The sequence below is a fragment of the Onthophagus taurus genome, chromosome 11 (genome assembly GCF_036711975.1).
Source record: "Onthophagus taurus isolate NC chromosome 11, IU_Otau_3.0, whole genome shotgun sequence".
NCBI classification, from domain to species: Eukaryota; Metazoa; Arthropoda; class Insecta; order Coleoptera; family Scarabaeidae; genus Onthophagus; species Onthophagus taurus.
Window position 1 is genome coordinate 30522546 of NC_091976.1, and position 21375 is coordinate 30543920.

Sequence of the window (21375 nt, forward strand, 5' to 3'; positions counted from 1 at the left end):
CCAGGAGAGCGTCTCATCGGACGCTTCTTATTATTAACTGTACCAAACCTTCCGATATCAACCTCTATTTCCTCTTCATCAATCCAATGAATAAAATGTCTAAAATAGTTCAGTGGAACTGTAGCACCTTATGCATGTGCTTACAAGAACCTCATTTACGACCTAATCAACCATACTCTATAAAAAGTTACAATATGTTTCGATACGATCATCCAACTCAAATTAGAGCTAAAGGGGGCACTGCCATCATGATTACTAATACAATCAGAGCGAATTCATTAAACCTAGGCACCGACCTACAAGCGGTTGCAGTTTCTATTGATGTACCCTTTAAACTAACGATTTGTAACATATATTTACCAGATTTTGACTAGCAGTTCCATGATCTACAGTGTAGATTTTGCATAGCATTAAAGACGCAGTTGTTTGCATGTTTGGTAATGAGTATGTTCAGAAAATTAATGCTATTCCTCTCTCCAATGATACTGTGTCTCGTAGAATCAAGGAAATTTCTGATAATATCGAGGAGACGTTTATAAAGGAAATCAATCACAGTCAATATTTTTCCATTCAGGTTGATGAGAGTACTGATGTAGCACAATTTGCTGTTTTGATGGTTATTGCAAGATACTTGAAAGGAAATGAATTTGTAGAAGGACTTTTGCTTTGTCATCTTCTTTCCGAACGCACGACAGGTGCAGATATTTTTCATGCCATTGATTCCTACTTTACTAAAAAGGGAATAAAGTGGTCAAAGTGTTGTGGATTATGTACTGACGGTGGTAAATCTATGTCAGGTTGTTATTCTGGTCTCCTGGGATGTGTCAAAGCAGTAGCTCCTTTAGTACAGTGGACACATTGTTGCATTCATCGACAAGCTCTTGCATCAAAGTACCTTCCTACTAGTATGAAAGATGTTTTGGACACACGAATTCACGGTTATTCTCTTCATTATGTCAAGAAATGGGCAGTATTCACAAAATCCTACTCCTTCATACTGAGGTTCGATAGCTATCTCGGGGTAAAGTTCTTACACGTTTGTTTGAAGTTAGGCATGAAGTCAAAGTGTTCCTTGAGAACCACCCTTTCCGACTTTCATATAAATTTGATGATCATGAATGGCTTCAAATTCTTGCATACATGTCCGATATCTTTAAACCAGATAAATTTGTCCCTTCAAAACAGTGCAGTAACTGTATTCCAAGTTACAGACAAAATTGAGTCTTTCGTTAGAAATTATGTATTGAGAAAAACCAATCTGAAGTTTTCGAAACATTACACGATTTTCTCTCTGAAACGGATGCTCATGTATCTCTAGAAATTAAGAAGCAAATTATACAACATCTGAATGGACTGAAGGCTGCTTTCGACAAATATTTCCCCAAACGTAGAACAGACGATTACTGGATTGCGTACCTTTTCAGTGAAAAGTATTTCGAGTGTGCATCTCTATCACTTCAAGAAAAAGTTAAGTTGATCGAACTGAAAACGGATTCTTCACTTAATCAAGAATTTGAAAAGAAATCCCTCATTTCATTCTGGGCTGACTTGAAAGAAGAATATCCTGAATTATTTAACATAGCAATAACTATTTTGTTACCGTTCACAAGCACCGGACTAGTGGATAGAGCTTTTTCGTCCTATACTTATTTAAAAAATAAGTACAGGAACAGACTTGCCAGTGTAAGTTCGAACCTGAGACTATATTTATCATCTTCCGATCCAGATTTCAAATTACTGAGTGCTTCCAAACAGCCTCAAGGTTCTCATTAATGTGCATCTTACATATTTACATTTTTTAGTTTAACTAAATGTGTATAATTAGTATATTAATTAATAAGTTTATTGCTACCAAATCAGCAATACATTCCACAAACAATTAAATTTTAACCATACTGCAATTACATATATCACATTACAACACAATACATTTTATTTCCTATCCTACCCCTCCCCATCTCCTCCCCGCATCTCCCTAGGCTGCCTAGTCGCCACCACCTCCCTCATCCATTCTCTTCCCTCTGCCCCCTCCCCCAGCACCTGCTTCCAGCCGATCACCTCCTCTCTTAGCTCGTTACACTCCCTCAGTAGGTGCTCCAACGACTCCCACTCCCCCCCACATAGCCTACAACCCCTCTCATCATCTCTCATCCAATACCTATTCGCTCTCTCCTCATTGCCGCATCTGAATCTTGCCACCATCCTCTTCCCCTCCTCATCCCCCTCCACCGACAGGTACTTCGGCAATCCCTCCGTTATTATTTCCTCGTACTTAGGGTTGTACCTGCTCTCCAGCTCTTTCCACATCTCAATCCCTTCCCTCCTTCTATCATCTATCGCTTTCACTGAGTACCCCACCCTTCTGAAATATTCCTCCCTCCCTCGTTGCCCGTAACCCCCTTTCCCTGCCTTAATCTCTTTCCAGCACTCCCCCAAAATTTTACATTGAGACCTCCCTTCAACCCTCTCCTCAATATATATAAATGTATAATTAGTATATAATATGCATTATTTTGTAATAACTGGTAGAAATAAAAATATTTCAGTGTTATAGACTTATAGAGTTATTACTGTACCTATATGTACATATTAGTAATTATAATATGCATATCATGGAGAAGGGATACGTGGAGCACTGATGATAGGTCAGGGGGTACGCGAGTAAAAAAAGGTTGAGAAACGCTGATCTACACAATCTCATTGAGCAACTAGCACCCCTTATATGCCTGGTTGGGGATTTTAACGCTCATAATCCATTGTGGGGTTCTAAAAATAAAGACCCGTGGAGCCATTATAGAAAAGTTATTGGAAGAAGATAATTTAATTCTTTTAAACAATCATTGACCCATTTATCCGCGAGGTCGAGTATGTTTTCTGCGCTTGACTTATCAATTGTATCTCCTCAAATCTCAATGCTATTTACATGGGAAGTATTAAATGACTTATACAACAGTAATCATTTCCCTATTGTTCTGTCCGCGGATGATAATACTCAACTAATTCTTTCACTGCGTAAAAAATGGTGTACCAAAAAAGCTGACTGGGATCTATATAGATTATCCCTAATTATTCCTGCTATAACTAACTCTATCGATGATAATATTTCGAATCTTAACGCAATGATTAATAATGCAGCTACAAAATCAGTTCCTCGTACTTTCGGGGAATATATTTAGAAAAAGGGTTCCCTGGTGGAATGATGATATTGCCATCTCCATTCACAAGAAAATTTAATCACATTTAAACGATTAAGAACAATAGTAAAACGTAAAATCTTAGAAGGTAAAAGAATTTCATGAAATAAGTATGTTTCCACAATTTCAACCAGTACACCTAATAAAGAAATATATTGTAATAATAACCCATTACCAGTAATTTAGTCTTGTTTGATTATCGTATTGATCGTAGAAGAGTTTTTTTTAAACAATTATAAAATAATGTTAGATACTATATGCTAGTGAATTTCGGTACATTTTATTGTTCTTTAATGTTCTAATCCTAAACTATCACTTGTAAAGTCGATGCGAAGTAATTTTAAAGATTCGATATCAGATAACCTCAATTTAAATTTTTCAAAATTATTTATTTAAATCTTTATCTACCCGGATCAAACCTATTTAGAACGATAAACTTAACTTGGTTAACAAAGAAAATAACTAATATTTGTATGGAATAATGAAATTTGGATGAAAATTTACAAAATTAATTTGAACATATTGGAAAATTTATCGTTGAGATCAGAAGAAAATGAATGGATATTTGAAAATTGTTTTAAAAGAGCATCAAAATTACGAAATATCACGCATAATTATAAATAATTTTAAAAATTTAAATAATAATTTGACAAATTGAATTAGAGACATTTCAAATGTCAAAGTTGGCTACATTGAAAAAACTAAGACACAAATTCCAAATCTATAAATTTAACCAATCAGGAGAGGTTATTTGGAAATTTAACATCCGAAAAACGGAATTTATCAACAAAAAGAGTGTGCTTCCTGTTGTCTAAAGAAACACACACATTTTTTTTGCTCTGCTGAAAATTAATTAAATCAACGTGTCAACGAGTTAAAAAAATTATATTCGTTCCTGTTCAACTTTGAAAAAACAATTCATCCTGTTCCTATTAAAGAAAAATATCCGTTCCTGTTCAATAATTTCGAAGAACGATTAAATTCGCTCCTGATCAAGTAAAGCAATTGGTTCCGTTTCTGGTAGAAACCATCATCACTAGTGAAGAGAAAAATTGGTTCTCAATCCTGAATCCAACCATCACCTGTCACGAAGAAAATATTATTCTGAGTTTGATCTCCAAAGTTCCCATAGAAACAAATTGGCTAAGTTATTTTTTTTTATAATTTATGGTTTTTGTTGATACATTTTTTTAAAGAAAAAAACTCTTCTTACCTTCAATAAGAGAAGTTCTTGATAAGTTCAATATAAATTTTGAGATTACGATTACAATTTCCTAATTAATTTAATATTTGACGAGTTGTTTAAGACCATAACATATCCGAGTTGATAAATATTACTTCGAATCAACTAATTTAGATTATTTGTTTATATAATCAGTATATTTTGTTAATTTTGTCGACAACATCTCAATTTGATTGCATCTTAAGTTGTGCAAATGTTTGTCTTGACAGTATTACCAGAACCTGCCTTAACCCTGAGCTAATTCGACAATTCTGTTTAAATATTTAAATTTTTTTTCAATTTAATAAAAAAACAAATTATTATAAAATTTAGTAATGTTTTCATTAAAATAATTCTTTTCAAAAGAAGAGGGACTATTTGCGGTCCATTTGGAAAAACATCACAATATATACCGCAGTTTGTAATAAAGCACTTAATTGATGACAAAAACATCATTTTATCCTCCAACTTAGAAATAGCTAACCTTTTGGCTGCAAAGTTTTCCTATGCCAGTAGTTCAAAAAATTTGAATCCTCAGACACTGAATATGATTACAATTTACCTTTCAAATTTAGTGAAATGGAACGCGCACTAAAAAATTTAAAAGAATCTTCAGCAGGTTTAGATGAAATATCATACTTACTTATTTCAAATCTGACATTGAATGCAAAAAATCTTCTACTTGAAATCTATAACCACATCTGGGCCGAACCCAACCCAATGTCATGGAAGAAAGCTGTAATTATTCCAATTTTAAAGGAAAATAAAAATCCTACTTCACCTAACAAATACCGACACATTAGTTTAACATCTTGTCTTGGAAAAATACTTGAAAAAATGGTTAATTATCGGCTAATGCATACATTAGAGAAACAAAATCTTATATCTAGTTATCAACAGAGCCGCGACGTTGTCGTCAACTCATTGGCGGCTCGTCGCCTTACGATAGAGACTCGGGCCACATGGACTACATCACGCCACATGTAGTATACCACGCCACTGGTTGAGTTTTAGTCGGGCAATCGGCCAAGCACTTATTGAACGCTGCACCGCAGAGAACCCCCCCAAATTTTACATGGGCCAGCATCCAACCAGTATCGTTACGTTGCGGCACATCGATGTGCTCGATAGAAGCATGTCACTACTACGCTAACCCGTTCGCTACTCTATACAGATGGTGACATCAACAGCCCGAACCGTCGCGGCTCTGGTTATCAATTAAGTTATAGACGAGGGCGCTCAACTATAGACAATATGACTATAATGATTTTCACAACATAGTGCATACTTACCCTGATCCTTTTTGTGTTTACACTGATGTATCAAAAAAAGGAAACGGTGTTGGTAGTGCAATATCAGTCGATAATACAGAACATGCAGAGTTATATGCAATATTCCAAGCACTAAATAACCTGAACCTCAATAACCACAATTTTTTAATATAGTAGACGCCACGAGAGCTGGCAGTAAATCATCGTTTTCCGCTCTTACAAATGCCATACGTAGTTCACAAACCGCTAGAGAGTAATGTGTGTTAGAAAGAGATAGCATTAGTTTAATATGTCTGCTGTACAATTCAAATGGCCACGTCGAAAAAGTACGTCTGTTCTTCTAAGGGATGTAACTCTATAATTATAATCTCAATTCGAAACGTCTTGTCAGCGTTGTCATGAATCTGTTAGAGTTTTCACAAGCCGAAAATGTTTTCTTTGAAAAGAAAATCATTAGATAATATCTTTGACAATGTTTGACATACAACCTCCATTACTAAGATAACCTACATTTAAATGTGTGTGGTGACATAATCTAAGTCGTACGTCCATATCTTGATTCATACCATTTTTAAGCGATCTGTTACTGCCAGCTCTCGTGGTTTCTACTATAATAAGTGATTCGGCATCACAAAACAAAATCATAGAGTAATTTTTATATGGGTGCCAAGTCACGTTGGAATTGGGGGGAATGAACGTGCTGATTGTGCAGCATCCGAGGCTGCAAATAAAGCAACAATGGATGTGAACTTTTGCAGACATAAAGATATTGCAAAACATGTAAGATCCTTGATTTATAACAGCTGGGAAGAACAATGGCAAAATACTCCAAGTTTCTTGAGAAAACTCAAACCCCATGTGTATCGAATAAGTTCCGAAATGGAATTAAGCAGGTCAGAACAAGTGAATCTAAGTAGATTGCGCATTGGCCATACATCGTTGACCTTCAAATATATGTTGAAAGGGGAGCAGAGACCCAAGTGATCAAATTGTAATAGGGAACTCACTTTAGAACACATCATTATAGAATGTACATTATATGAACAAGCAAGAAATATTTATAATATAACAAGCATAGAGTCTGCTTATGAAAATTCATTGAATCTGATCAAATATTTTAAAGACACAACTATTCGACCAACTTTGAATACTCTTAATGTGCTACTATGTGGTCCTGAGTGATATTATTGTGAGTGCTAATCTTTAATAATAATAATAATATTTAATAGATTTGTCATTGGAAGCTGGAATGTATTTTAAGCAGAGTGCTGAAAAGCTGTGGGATTAGACAATGCAATTTTGAAGCCTTATGTGGTAGAGGACGATGGATCACGAAGGTATCAGAGCAGAGGTGGTTATGAGAAAGATGGCAGTTATGCCAGATATGTTTCTTAAGATCTTCAATCAAAGCTTGATACAGGAGAGATTTCTTAGTACCTAATTTCTTTGTTGTTATCTTTTTTGCACAAACCGAAGACGTTTGATAACTTGAATTGGAATTTGATGCTGGAGAGACTTCCTGACATGGAAATATTTTGGGAGTATGATGAGGTGTTCGGAATTAAGTATGAGTGTGCAAAGTTATTTGGGTATGCAGATTATCTGCTAATACTAATAAGGATCAACGATAAGGAAGAGTTAAAGTTTTAGCAGAGAAGATAACTATGATAACAATATCGATTGAATCAAAGATTTTTTTTAATAATTTAAAATAACTTTATAATAGGTGTGTTTATGGCATTATTTAGTGACCCCTCTTTGTGTTTCCATTTGAGACAAATTGCCTCCAATTAATATGCGTAATTGCGACAGATGGAAGGGAAATATTGGTCACGAACTATGCGCTAAATGGTGCACGTAATTGCCTCGTTTTGTGATAAATCATCGTTTATTGGTTTTGATGGAAAACTCACACCGCGAAATTATTCGCCTGTCATAAAATTAAACAGATATGATACAAAATAAACCGATATCAAACAATTATTTATCGATAATTGAATGTTACAACTAAAATAGCTATTTATGTTAATGAAATTAATTTAATTTGGATGAATAATTTACGAAGGATAAAAGTTAATCCGCATAAGAAACAGCTCCTTGCTCGTTCAAGTAAAAACAAGTTGCCCAAGTTTTCCCTCTGGTTAAACTTTGTGCTCTCAAATGATATTCCTGTTGCGTGTATAAACCGAGCTTTTTAAAGCTGTCGCTTACTGCAATTAGTTCTTGTTAGGAGTAAGCAACTTTATTTTAATAATCGTTTGGACTACTTTACATAAAGAAATTTATTTGAATAAATTTTGACTTAATTCAACCTAAGAAGCTTGATGTTGATCTTTGAGCTAAAAAGTTGAGCAATTAAGTTTGTTTACAAACGTCAATCATACGTGAAGGAATGTTGAGTAAGGTTAGTTTTCTTTTGTAATGCCAATTATACCATGAAGTTTTCTTTTGTAATATCAATTACACCATGAAAGAATGTTAAGACAGGTAGTTTTCTTTTGGAACCCCATTAAAGCGTGAAGAAATGTTAAGACCGGTAGTTTTCTTTTACAATGCCAATTAGACCGTGAAGTTTTCTTTTGTAATGTCAATTAGACCGTGAAGTTTTCTTTTGTAATGTCAATTAGACCATGAAGGAATGTTAGGTAAGGTAAGTTTTGTTTATAAACATTAATTATACCATGAAGTTTTCTTTTGTAACCCCAATTAGACCGTGAAGTTTTCTTTTATAATGTTAATTAGACCGTGAAGGAATGTAAGACAGGTAGTTTTCTTTTGAAACCCCATTAAAGCGTGAAGGATTGTTAAGACCGGTAGTTTTCTTTTATAATACCAATTGGACCGTGAAGTTTTCTTTTGAAATGTCAATTAAACCGTGAAGTTTTCTTTTGTAATGTCAATTAGACCGTAAAGGAATGTTAGGTAAGGTAAGTTTTGTTTATAAACATTAATTATACCATGAAGTTTTCTTCTATAATGTCAATTAGACCGTGAAGTTTTCTTTTTGTGTCAATTAGACCGTGAAGGAATGTTAAGTAAGGTAAGTTTTGTTTACAAATATTAATTATACCATAAAATTTCTTTCGTAATGTGAATTACACAGTGAAGGAAAGGTAGGTAAGATAAGTTTTGTTTACAAATGTCAATCATCGTGAAAAACAGTTTTGCAATATTATGAAAACGGCATTATTTGCTTTATACAGAATTCCACGAAGTGTTTTAAATCTTTAACATGATTTCTTGTTTGACGTTTCTTTCAAATAAGATTACAAAAAAATAATATTTTCTTTCTTCTTGATTGTTCTTCAGACGCACGGTTAATGCAAAACCATGGATTGAAACAAAACGAAGCCCTTTCTTGTATATTTTTTAATTTGGCCATGGCGAGAAAGAAGAGTATTAACCCTGGGTAAACACTACTGAATAGATCAGCGCATCATTTAGCCTATGCTGATGATGTTGATTTACTGACAAAGATACAGGAGGACTTAATGGGGAGCTATGCGCAGTTTGAAGAAGAATCAAGAAGAGCTGGACTTGTGGTTAACGAGAGAAACAAATACTAGTCATCGAATACAACGACAACCACATAGTTAGGTTGGGTTCGGAAATTTGGAAGCCTTGGGTTATGCCTTGCCTATAGACATCTCCATCTTAAATCGAGGCAGCTTCAAGGAGGTCAAAAGAAAGAGTATCAACTATCATTTGAGTCAGGTTATCTCGGGTCATGGTTGGATTCAGGATTTTTTTATACAAGCACAAGAGAGCAGAAAATGAAAGTGCCCGAGATGGATCAAGGAAAGGGCTGAAAACGTCATTAGGAATATCGAGACATTGTCTTTCAATTTCCAATTTCAATACATCGACTGTTCTTGGTTTGGTGTGATAAAGTTTGTCTTTGAGATATTCCCACAAAAAGAAGTCCAAGGTCTGGAGAACGCGCAGAGTATTTAATGGTACCCCTTCGTCCAACCCATGTGCCTAGAAAAGCTGCATCGAGATGAGCTCATCGTCATTACAAAACATCTCTGAAATTTGTGGACTAACTCCTGAAACAAGTTGATTTATCACTCACCAGTGACAAACCCATCAATTATTATACATCATTTTAAAGGGAAAGCTTTGACCTAGATTCCCACATTTATAACACACTTCTTAATTCTGTTTCTTTGTAAAAAAGGCATTTGACTTTTGGTCACAATTTGTGGATTCTTCATCTTTCAATATGAACAAGCTTATTTTACTTTTTAAATACTCTACGGTCTGATCCTCTTCTTTTAACTCTTTGTGTCCCGACGGTAAAGTACCGGTACTTTTAAACACTCAATTTAAACTGTAGTCATCTATTCGGTGCATTTTTAAATTAGCATCTTTTTTGACACTCTTAGGTTATACGAAAATGTAAGCTTTATTTCAACATTTTTTTTCTCAATATTTTTCCAATCGAACCCATCAATTATTATACATTATTTTAAAGAGAAAGCTTTGAGCTTTAATTTAGAATAAGTCTCATTCCCTAATTTCAATAAATACTGCTTCCAGGAATTTTTAAATTAGCATCTTTTTTGACACTTTTAGGTTATACGAAAATGTAAGTTTTGTTTCCACATTTTTTTTCTCAATATTTTTCTAATCCAACCCAACAATTATTATACATCATTTTAAAGAGAAAGCTTTGATCTTTAATTTAGAATAAGTCTCATTCCCTAATTTCAATAAATACGGCTTCCAGGAATTTTTAAATTAGCATCTTTTTTGACACTTTTAGGTTATACGAAAATGTAAGCTTTATTTCAAAATTTTTTTTTTTATAATTTTCCAATCTAACCCATCAATTATTATACATAATTTTAAAGAGAAAGCTTTGAGCTTTAATTTAGAATAAGTCTCATTCCTTAATTTCAATAAATACGGCTTCCAGGAATTTTTAAATTAGCATCTTTTTTGACACTTTTAGGTTATACTAAAATGTAAGTTTTGTTTCCACATTTTTTTTCTCAATATTTTTCCAATCCAACCCAACAATTATTATACATCATTTCAAAGAGAAAGCTTTGAGCTTTAATTTAGAATAAGTCTCATTCCTTAATTTCAATAAACACAGCTTCCAGGAATTTTTAAATTAGCATCTTTTTTGACACTTTTAGGTTATACGAAAATGTAAGTTTTGTTTCAACATTTTTTTTCTCAATATTTTTCCAATCGAACCCAACAATTATTATACATCATTTTAAAGAGAAAGCTTTGAGCTTTAATTTAGAATAAGTCTCATTCCTTAATTTCAATAAACACAGCTTCCAGGAATTTTTAAATTAGCATCTCTTTTGACACTTTTAGGTTATACGAAAATGTAAGTTTTGTTTCAACATTTTTTTTCTTAATATTTTTCCAATACAACCCAACAATTATTATACATCATTTTAAAGAGAAAGCTTTGAGCTTTAATTTAGAATAAGTCACATTCCTTAATTTCAAGCAATACAGCTTCCAGGAATTTTTAAATTAGCATCTCTTTTGACACTTTTAGGTTATACGAAAATCTAAGTTTTGTTTCAACATTTTTTTTCTCAATATTTTTCTGATCCAACCCAACAATTATTATACATCATTTTAAAGAGAAAGCTTTGATCTTTAATTTAGAATAAGTCTCATTCCTTAATTTCAATAAATACGGCTTCCAGGAATTTTTAAATTAGCATCTTTTTTGACACTTTTAGGTTATACTAAAATGTAAGTTTTGTTTCCACATTTTTTTTCTCAATATTTTTCTAATCCAACCCAACAATTATTATACATCATTTTAAAGAGAAAGCTTTGAGCTTTAATTTAGAATAAGTCTCACTCCTTAATTTCAATAAACACAGCTTCCAGGAATTTTTAAATTAGCATCTTTTTTGACACTTTTAGGTTATACGAAAATGTAAGCTTTATTTCAACATTTTTTTTCTCAATATTTTTCCAATCGAACCCATCAATTATTATACATTATTTTAAAGAGAAAGCTTTGAGCTTTAATTTAGAATAAGTCTCATTCCCTAATTTCAATAAATACTGCTTCCAGGAATTTTTAAATTAGCATCTTTTTTGACACTTTTAGGTTATACGAAAATGTAAGTTTTGTTTCAACATTTTTTTTCTCAATATTTTTCCAATCGAACCCAACAATTATTATACATCATTTTAAAGACAAAGCTTTGAGCTTTAATTTAAAATAAGTTTCATTCCTTAATTTCAATAACTACGGCTTCCAGGAATTTTTAAATTAACATCTTTTTTGACACTTTTAGGTTATACGAAAATGTAAGTTTTGTTTCAACATTCTTTTTCTTAATATTTTTCCAATACAACCCAACAATTATTATACATCATTTTAAAGAGAAAGCTTTGAGCTTTAATTTAAAATAAGTTTCATTCCTTAATTTCAATAAATACGGCTTCCAGGAATTTTTAAATTAGCATCTTTTTTGACACTTTTAGGTTATACTAAAATGTAAGTTTTGTTTCCACATTTTTTTTCTCAATATTTTTCTAATCCAACCCAACAATTATTATACATCATTTTAAAGAGAAAGCTTTGAGCTTTAATTTAGAATAAGTCTCATTCCTTAATTTCAATAAACACAGCTTCCAGGAATTTTTAAATTAGCATCTTTTTTAATATTTTTAGGTTATACGAAAATGTAAGCTTTATTTCAACATTTTTTTTCTTAACATTTTTCCAATCCAACCCAACAATTATTATACATCATTTTAAAGAGAAAGCTTTGAGCTTTAATTTAGAATAAGTCTCATTCCTTAATTTCAATGAATACGGCTTCCAGGAATTTTTAAATTATCATCTTTTTTGACATTTTTAGGTTATACGAAAATGTAAGTTTTATTTCAACATTTTTTTTCTCTTTTTTTTTCCAATCCAACCCAACAATTATTATACATCATTTTAAAGAGAAAGCTTTGAGCTTTAATTTAGAATAAGTCTCATTCCTTAATTTCAATAAACACAGCTTCCAGGAATTTTTAAATTAGCATCTTTTTTAATATTTTTAGGTTATACGAAAATGTAAGCTTTATTTCAACATTTTTTTTCTTAACATTTTTCCAATCCAACCCAACAATTATTATACATCATTTTAAAGAGAAAGCTTTGAGCTTTAATTTAGAATAAGTCTCATTCCTTAATTTCAATGAATACGGCTTCCAGGAATTTTTAAATTATCATCTTTTTTGACATTTTTAGGTTATACGAAAATGTAAGTTTTATTTCAACATTTTTTTTCTCTTTTTTTTTCCAATCCAACCCAACAATTATTATACATCATTTTAAAGAGAAAGCTTTGAGCTTTAATTTAGAATAAGTCTCATTCCTTAATTTCAATAAACACAGCTTCCAGGAATTTTTAAATTAGCATCTTTTTTAATATTTTTAGGTTATACGAAAATGTAAGCTTTATTTCAACATTTTTTTTCTTAACATTTTTCCAATCCAACCCAACAATTATTATACATCATTTTAAAGAGAAAGCTTTGAGCTTTAATTTAGAATAAGTCTCATTCCTTAATTTCAATGAATACGGCTTCCAGGAATTTTTAAATTATCATCTTTTTTGACATTTTTAGGTTATACGAAAATGTAAGTTTTATTTCAACATTTTTTTTCTCTTTTTTTTTCCAATCCAACCCAACAATTATTATACATCATTTTAAAGAGAAAGCTTTGAGCTTTAATTTAGAATAAGTCTCATTCCTTAATTTCAATAAACACAGCTTCCAGGAATTTTTAAATTAGCATCTTTTTTAATATTTTTAGGTTATACGAAAATGTAAGCTTTATTTCAACATTTTTTTTCTTAACATTTTTCCAATCCAACCCAACAATTATACATCATTTTAAAGAGAAAGCTTTGAGCTTTAATTTAGAATAAGTCTCATTCCTTAATTTCAATAAACACAGCTTCCAGGAATTTTTAAATTAGCATCTTTTTTAATATTTTTAGGTTATACGAAAATGTAAGCTTTATTTCAACATTTTTTTTCTTAACATTTTTCCAATCCAACCCAACAATTATACATCATTTTAAAGAGAAAGCTTTGAGCTTTAATTTAGAATAAGTCTCATTCCTTAATTTCAATAAACACAGCTTCCAGGAATTTTTAAATTAGCATCTTTTTTAATATTTTTAGGTTATACGAAAATGTAAGCTTTATTTCAACATTTTTTTTCTTAACATTTTTCCAATCCAACCCATCAATTATTATACATCATTTTAAAGAGAAAGCTTTGAGCTTTAATTTAGAATAAGTCTCATTCCTTAATTTCAATAAATACGGCTTCCAGGAATTTTTAAATTAGCATATTTTTTGGCACTTTGAGGTTGTACGAAAATGTAAGTTTTATTTCAACATTTTTTTTCTTAATATTTTTCCAATCCAACCCATCAATTGTTATACATCATTTTAAAGAGAAAGCTTTGAACTTTAATTTAGAATAAGTCTCATTCCTTAATTTCAATAAATACTGCTTCCAGGAATTTTTAAATTAGCATCTTTTTTGACACTTTTAGGTTATACTAAAATGTAAGTTTTATTTCAACATTTTTTTTCTTAACATTTTTCCAATCCAACCCAACAATTATACATCATTTTAAAGAGAAAGCTTTGAGCTTTAATTTAGAATAAGTCTCATTCCTTAATTTCAATAAACACAGCTTCCAGGAATTTTTAAATTAGCATCTTTTTTAATATTTTTAGGTTATACGAAAATGTAAGCTTTATTTCAACATTTTTTTTCTTAACATTTTTCCAATCCAACCCAACAATTATACATCATTTTAAAGAGAAAGCTTTGAGCTTTAATTTAGAATAAGTCTCATTCCGTAATTTCAATAAACACAGCTTCCAGGAATTTTTAAATTAGCATCTTTTTTAATATTTTTAGGTTATACGAAAATGTAAGCTTTATTTCAACATTTTTTTTCTTAACATTTTTCCAATCCAACCCATCAATTATTATACATCATTTTAAAGAGAAAGCTTTGAGCTTTAATTTAGAATAAGTCTCATTCCTTAATTTCAATGAATACGGCTTCCAGGAATTTTTAAATTATCATCTTTTTTGACATTTTTAGGTTATACGAAAATGTAAGTTTTATTTCAACATTTTTTTTCTCTATATTTTTCCAATCCAACCCATCAATTATTATACATCATTTTAAAGAGAAAGCTTTGAACTTTAATTTAGAATAAGTCTCATTCCTTAATTTCAATAAACACAGCTTCCAGGAATTTTTAAATTAGCATCTTTTTTGACACTTTTAGGTTATACGAAAATGTAAGTTTTATTTCAACATTTTTTTTCTTAATATTTTTCCAATACAACCCAACAATTATTATACATCATTTTAAAGAGAATGCTTTGAGCTTTAATTTAGAATAAATCTCATTCCTTAATTTCAATAAATACGGCGTCCAGGAATTTTTAAATTAGCATCTTTTTTGACACTTTTAGGTTATACGAAAATGTAAGTTTTGTTTCAACATTTTTTTTCTTAATATTTTTCCAATCCAACCCATCAATTATTATACATCATTTTAAAGAGATAGCTTTGAGCTTTAATTTGAAATAAGTTTCATTCCTTAATTTCAATAAACACAGCTTCCAGGAATTTTTAAATTAGCATCTCTTTTGACACTTTTAAGTTATACGAAAATGTAAGCTTTATTTCAAATTTTTTTTTTTTTATAATTTTCCAATCTAACCCATCAATTATTATACATCATTTTAAAGAGAAAGCTTTGAGCTTTAATTTAGAATAAGTCACATTCCTTAATTTCAATAAATACGGCTTCCAGGAATTTTTAAATTAGCATCTTTTTTGACAATTTTTGGTTATACGAAAATGTTAGTTTTAACTCAATACTCTTCTTCTCAATATTTTCTAATTCAACCCAACGATTATTATACATCGATTTAAACAGAAAGCTTTAAGCTTCAATTTAAAATAAGTTTCATTTCTTAATTTCGATAAACGCGGCTTCCAGAAAATTTTAAATTAACATCTTTTTTGACACTTAGATTATGCGAAAAATTGATTCCAATGGCCTTTACTGAGTGTATTTTGATAGCTTTTTAATTCTGTCACAAAGTTTCAAATTTTTTGACTTCTTGGGACACAAAGAGTTAAAACATCAATCAAATCTCCAATATAACTCAATGAATCTGGTAGTGTTCGCACTTTGTAGTCTAGAGATTTTGCATTGTACTGTGTTTTCTATTGGTCTATGTTCTTTTCTTTTGCAACGCATTGTACTACCTTTGTAGACAAAATAAATTAAATTTGAATAACAATACAATAAAAACTAGAACTAATAGAGAAAGTTTCTGGGCATATTCAGACGCTTCATCACACTTAATTTAATTGGAACGTATTGAAAGTTTAAATCAATAAATTATTCTGAATATATTTAAATACTAAATTAGTACAAATAATGATTTCGTTTAAAATGATGAGAAATTTTTAATGTGAAAGTTGTTTTAAAGAAATGGTGGAGGTGCCGGAGAGTTAATTAAAATTCTTTTTAATTTTTTTTGCCCCCTTTTAATTAAGGAAAAATTGTTTTATCTTTAATTTAAACGAACTAGTTTCTATATAAACATTTATGTTTATTTAAAAGCTTAACCGCCATAACGAGAAATCCTTTGGGAAAGTGTTTGTTTTCGATTCGGCTTGTTTACATCTGTAACATATTACGTATTCATACTGAGTGGAGAAAATAAATAAAGCGATCTCCCAATGAATTTTGTAGCCCCGGCAAATATTTGGGGGGACTCGTATTCCGGTTACTCTCGCGAGGTTTTCCGTTTGCCCTTCATATATAGGTCCTGCGCCATTCTGTCGCACGAGAAAACTGGTGGGGTGAAACGAGAGCCCTTGGTTGGCGCGCATCCTGCAAAGTTTGAAATTGAAGCAACAGCAGTTTCGATATCAAAACAGTTATCACGCGAGCTTCGCGCCGGAAAGCAGCTCCAACCTTTACCTTTACACACGAAATTTCAATTTAACATTAAAAAAAAAAACGTTTTCTTGTGTTAATTTTAAAATAAGCTCCACAAATATGAATTTTAACTTTCAAAACTGTAAGTATAACGTTTTTTTAATAACCAAAAAAAAAATCAATGTACGTTAAAATTACCTTATAATTTGATAAACCTTGATCATGACATTGATAGATCACTTTTATAATTTAAACTGTTAAGGTCAACCGCAACCGGTTGAGGTTTGAAAAAAAAGGATCAATAGCTTATTTTCAGGACGCATATCATCGTTTCAGTTAAACTGAAAATACTTTAACGCAAAACGAAAAAAGCCGTTCATTAAATGTGTTTTTGTGCCGCTCGTAAAATTACAAAATAAAATCTTGTTAACTTTCCCGGATGTGTTTATGTTTTATTTATTCAAAAACAACGCGCTGAAATAAAAAAAATAAAATAACAAAACAACAAAATAACAAAATACCTCGTTTATCAATTGAATTTAAAATTTTTTTAAAAATTTCTTTTTCAACTAAAGTCTTATTTATAACTTTGATAAAAGCTTTAAGATTATGTGACGTTGGGTGTTAACCCGGCATTAAACTCCGCAAGATTGTGGACGGATTAATGTCATCATAAATTTCGTAATAACGTTATAGACTAAAGGTAGGGCAACTTTTAAGCTCCAAAACTTGGTTGCACCATTCGCGAGATTGCTTTTCAGTTGGTTTATAAGATGATGTGTCACTCAAAATTTTGTGACAAAATCTCAACTTTTATACTTATTTTTTCATTTTCATGCCAACTCCGCATAACAAAATTATTTAAAATAACTTCCATTTCTATCGCAGTGTTTTCTTCGCCAAAGCGAAGTTGAAAATTTCTCAATGTTAATTACCGTGAAAGGTGAAGAAGTTAATTTTGCCATCAGTGATGTCTCATTAAAAATTTTAACGCGGGATTTGAAAGCAAGCTTTGACCTAGAAATTATTTCCACATGATGGAAAGGATGTTTATTCTGAAAATACTGGAAAGTGCTTGGTATTGCAGATTTGTTCCTAAAACTCTACCTTTTTGGTAAATAGTTGTATAGCTGAAATCATCTCCGTTAATTCTTTGTGTTTTTTTCTTGCTTTTTGACTAATTAAATCTATATCGTTTGTGGCTGATGCTTGGACAACAATAATAACTTAGGTATATCCAGATTGTCTATAAATTCTTCCTATTTCCCCATCCATCTACTTCCTTCCGCCTTATCCCCAGCACCTGCCTCTAGTCCATTGAAATCAACCCAACCTTTCTTTTTACGAGGTTGGAGAAAATCTGCAAACGGATATCTGGCCTAGGATTTTGACACCAAGAAAGACATTTCTTCAAAGTTGGCCTCCTCCATCTGTTTCTTTCATTTTCAACTTCGTTTTCCTCTACTTACTGTCTTCATAATGAATCATAGAACATCTCTATCTGCTTACCTCGTACCGGGAACGAAGTGGGTGATTCGCACCTCATCTTCTCTTCTAACATCCTTCTTCTCCCTAGTGCTCCCGATGGATCTTAGAACATCTGGACGATATTCCTCTTCATGGTCTTGCATCATTTATACGTGACGAGACTTCCCTCTCTCCCTCTCATTATGTATTGTTAACCGTTTACGTTTTTTATTGTATTTAATCCATGTACCCTGTACAAAGAAATTAAATTTACAGTTTCCTGTAAATTACTGTACTATAACTAAAAATTATTCTACTAAAAATTTATATAAAATTTACTTTATTGTCTGATATGTAACATTCTAACATGTTAAACTTTTCGTAATTTTCGTAATCCATCTTAAAAAACAGGATTTTTAATTTGACACTTCAGAAAATGTTTGAATATTTTTGAAATATATATTAGCGCCATCTATCAATAATTTATTAAGTCATTTAATAATAATATTAAATATTAATAAAAAATGTGAAATAATGCAATCTATTCCAACTTTTGTGTAAAACAAATACAAATTAAATAGTTCAACAAATGTATTTGTTTCAAATATCAGAAATATGTTTTTTTTAATTTTTAGTTATAATTTACAGGAAACTGTAAATTTAATTGCTTTGACGACACTAAAAAAAAAGTTTATTTTTAACTTAATTCTAAAACAATAAGAAACCCTACATTTTTGTAATCAGAAAAAAAATAACGAATTTAATAAACGAATCAGTGATTGTTTCCATTTAACCCTGTAAAGTCAATACGAAGTAATAATTTTGTAGAATTTTGACAGTGATATAACCTCCAATTTAATTTTTAATTAATTTCTTATTATATTTCATGTTTGTTCGGTTGAAACTATTGAAAAAGATAATCTTAGCATATCAAGAACATCATATGGAAGTCTTGATGAAGAATTGGACGAAAATCCGTAGATTAAATATTTGAATATATTTTTGAAGCTGGACGTTGAAATCTAAAAGAAAATGTTTCGAAATCACCACAAACAAAGTTAAAACGACAAAACTACAACATTTAATACATAAATATTGTTAAAATAGAAATTTCAATAATTTTTGATTAAATTTAATTGGTGACATTTGACATTTCAAAGTTGGCGATACCGGAGAAATTTAAATAACGAATTTCAAGGTGAAGACTTTAACCAATCAGAAAACGTTATTTAAAACGTGGTAGCAGTAAACAAACGAAATTGACAGATTTTAGTGTGATTTCGAACGTGACGAGGAGTACACGCTAATTTTGTCCGCGATCTTTTAAACAACCGAAACAAAAGTTAGGTTATTTGTCAATCACCATTGTGGCATAACCTCAAAAATAGTAAACTTATTATTTAATAAGTTAAATAAGAAGATTATTTGAATTAAAATTATTCACCTGTAATAATAAACAAGAAAATTAACTGGTTCCTGATCCAATTAACCAACCATTCCGAAGAATTATTCCAATCCAATCAAGAATCTACAGATAGAGAACTTCAGTAATCTACAAAGTAAGCTAAGTTAACGAACCGAATGTTTCTAGTTACTACTAATACTATCACTAAAACGAACACAAGACCTAGAACAGAATCGAATCATTCGGGTTTAGCCGTATTGAGAGACGGGCGGCAAATCCTGAATGTTGCTAGTTCTAGTTCTAATGTTAGTTCTAATAACAGTGGTACTATCTTATGCTAATTAACATTTTCTAGCAATTTCTAGTTCTCGGTCTAGTGTTAGTTCTAGTTTTACATTAGCACTATCACTAGAACTAACACAAGACCTAAAACTACACTCAGGTGTAAAAAAACGCAACAAGCTAATATTTGGTAAAATTTGAAATGTGATAACTTTTTCATTTTTCGTTCAATTTTCATGATTATTTCAACAAACTGTAGATAAAAATGTCAAATTTCATGTTCAACATCCAGCCTTTTGTTAAATGCTGGTCATTTAGTCGATATACAGGCTTAATTGAAACGTCGTTCTAGGATCCTAATTTTAAAACACCCTGTGGAATAATTTAGTGTATAAATGGTTTCAAAACTATAATTTTTGTTAAGAACCATTCGTTCCCTACATTTTGTTTTTTTGGTTCATGTCTCTAAAAAATGCGAAATGAATTTGTCACTAACAATTTACTTAAGATACGTTACTTTTTTAATAAGGTGGCTTCGCTCATTGTTGTTCTAACGACAGTTGGACAGTGATTTTTTGTACAGAAGATTAGTACCATGGGTTTAAGTACTGAAAATTATGAATATGTTGCAAGAAACCTTCATGTTCATCGCTCCACTATTAAAAGAGTGGTAGAACGTTTTACACTAACTGGAAGAAATAAGAGAAGGGCAGGAAGCAGTAGAAATCGAAAAACCACTACTGTTGATGACAGATTTATACGTGTTATAGCTTTACTTATCATCATTTAACGTCAGTACAGACGAAAAATGGGCTTCGACAGGTCCGAGGTATAAATGTGAGTGCGTGGACAATTCGCCGAAGACTAAAGGAATTTGGGTTGAAAGCTTGCAGACCAGGAGTTGGACCCAAATTGATTTTGCGCCGCAGGGTACAATTTACCATCGAACACTGTTCTCGCATTCGTATTCGTTTGGTTGCAGAATACCAATATTACTTGTAGAAGACTAAATACTTCCTATACAATACTAGAAACTGTTTGCAGAAGATAGATATTGTCTATGGAAGGCAATTACTGCTACTAATAGCTAAGGAATTGGTTCCAGAATACTAATACTGCTTGCAGAAGACTAAATACTTCCTATAGAGGACCAAAAATTCTTTGCGGAAGACTGAATCGAACATTAATAGAGTACACATCGGATCGAGTGCGTATTTTATTAAACAGATAAGGAGGAGTCCAGCTGAAACTATCTTATAGAAAAGTACAGCAGTGTGGACTGTACGTCGGTTCCACATATTGAGCCAATTTAAATCAAGCAGTTTATGAGATACGTGCTCTCGTTGCTTTATTCCAAAAATTAAACGAATGTAGGAGTTCTGAACTCTTTGAATTCTACTTCGCAAGTGATAGGTAAGGAACGGAGAGTAGAGGACATCGGCATAATTGAAATGTGATAATATTAAAGAGTCACATAACAACGTTCTTAACTTTTGAGAAATGAATTGTTTCATGTTATATATTAATTTCATGTTTATGTAG

The 21375-nt window shown here is 31.2% G+C and overlaps 1 protein-coding gene and 1 long non-coding RNA gene across 3 annotated transcripts in view; one reads left to right on the forward strand and one right to left on the reverse strand.

Annotated features, from left to right (window-relative positions):
• LOC111420760 (uncharacterized) overlaps nt 1-21375 on the reverse strand; it is a 155454-nt gene that overhangs the window by 20443 nt on the left and 113636 nt on the right. The gene's annotated exons all lie outside the window — the stretch shown is intronic.
• LOC111416878 (uncharacterized) overlaps nt 16330-21375 on the forward strand; it is a 63700-nt gene continuing 58654 nt past the window's right edge. The window contains exon 1 of one of the 2 annotated variants that reach the window (XM_071200004.1): nt 16330-16821. The gene's annotated coding sequence lies outside the window, so the exon portion shown is untranslated. Of the gene's footprint in view, nt 16822-19494; nt 19706-21375 lie in introns of those variants that run through there. The other variant, XM_071200005.1, reaches the window with a different exon arrangement.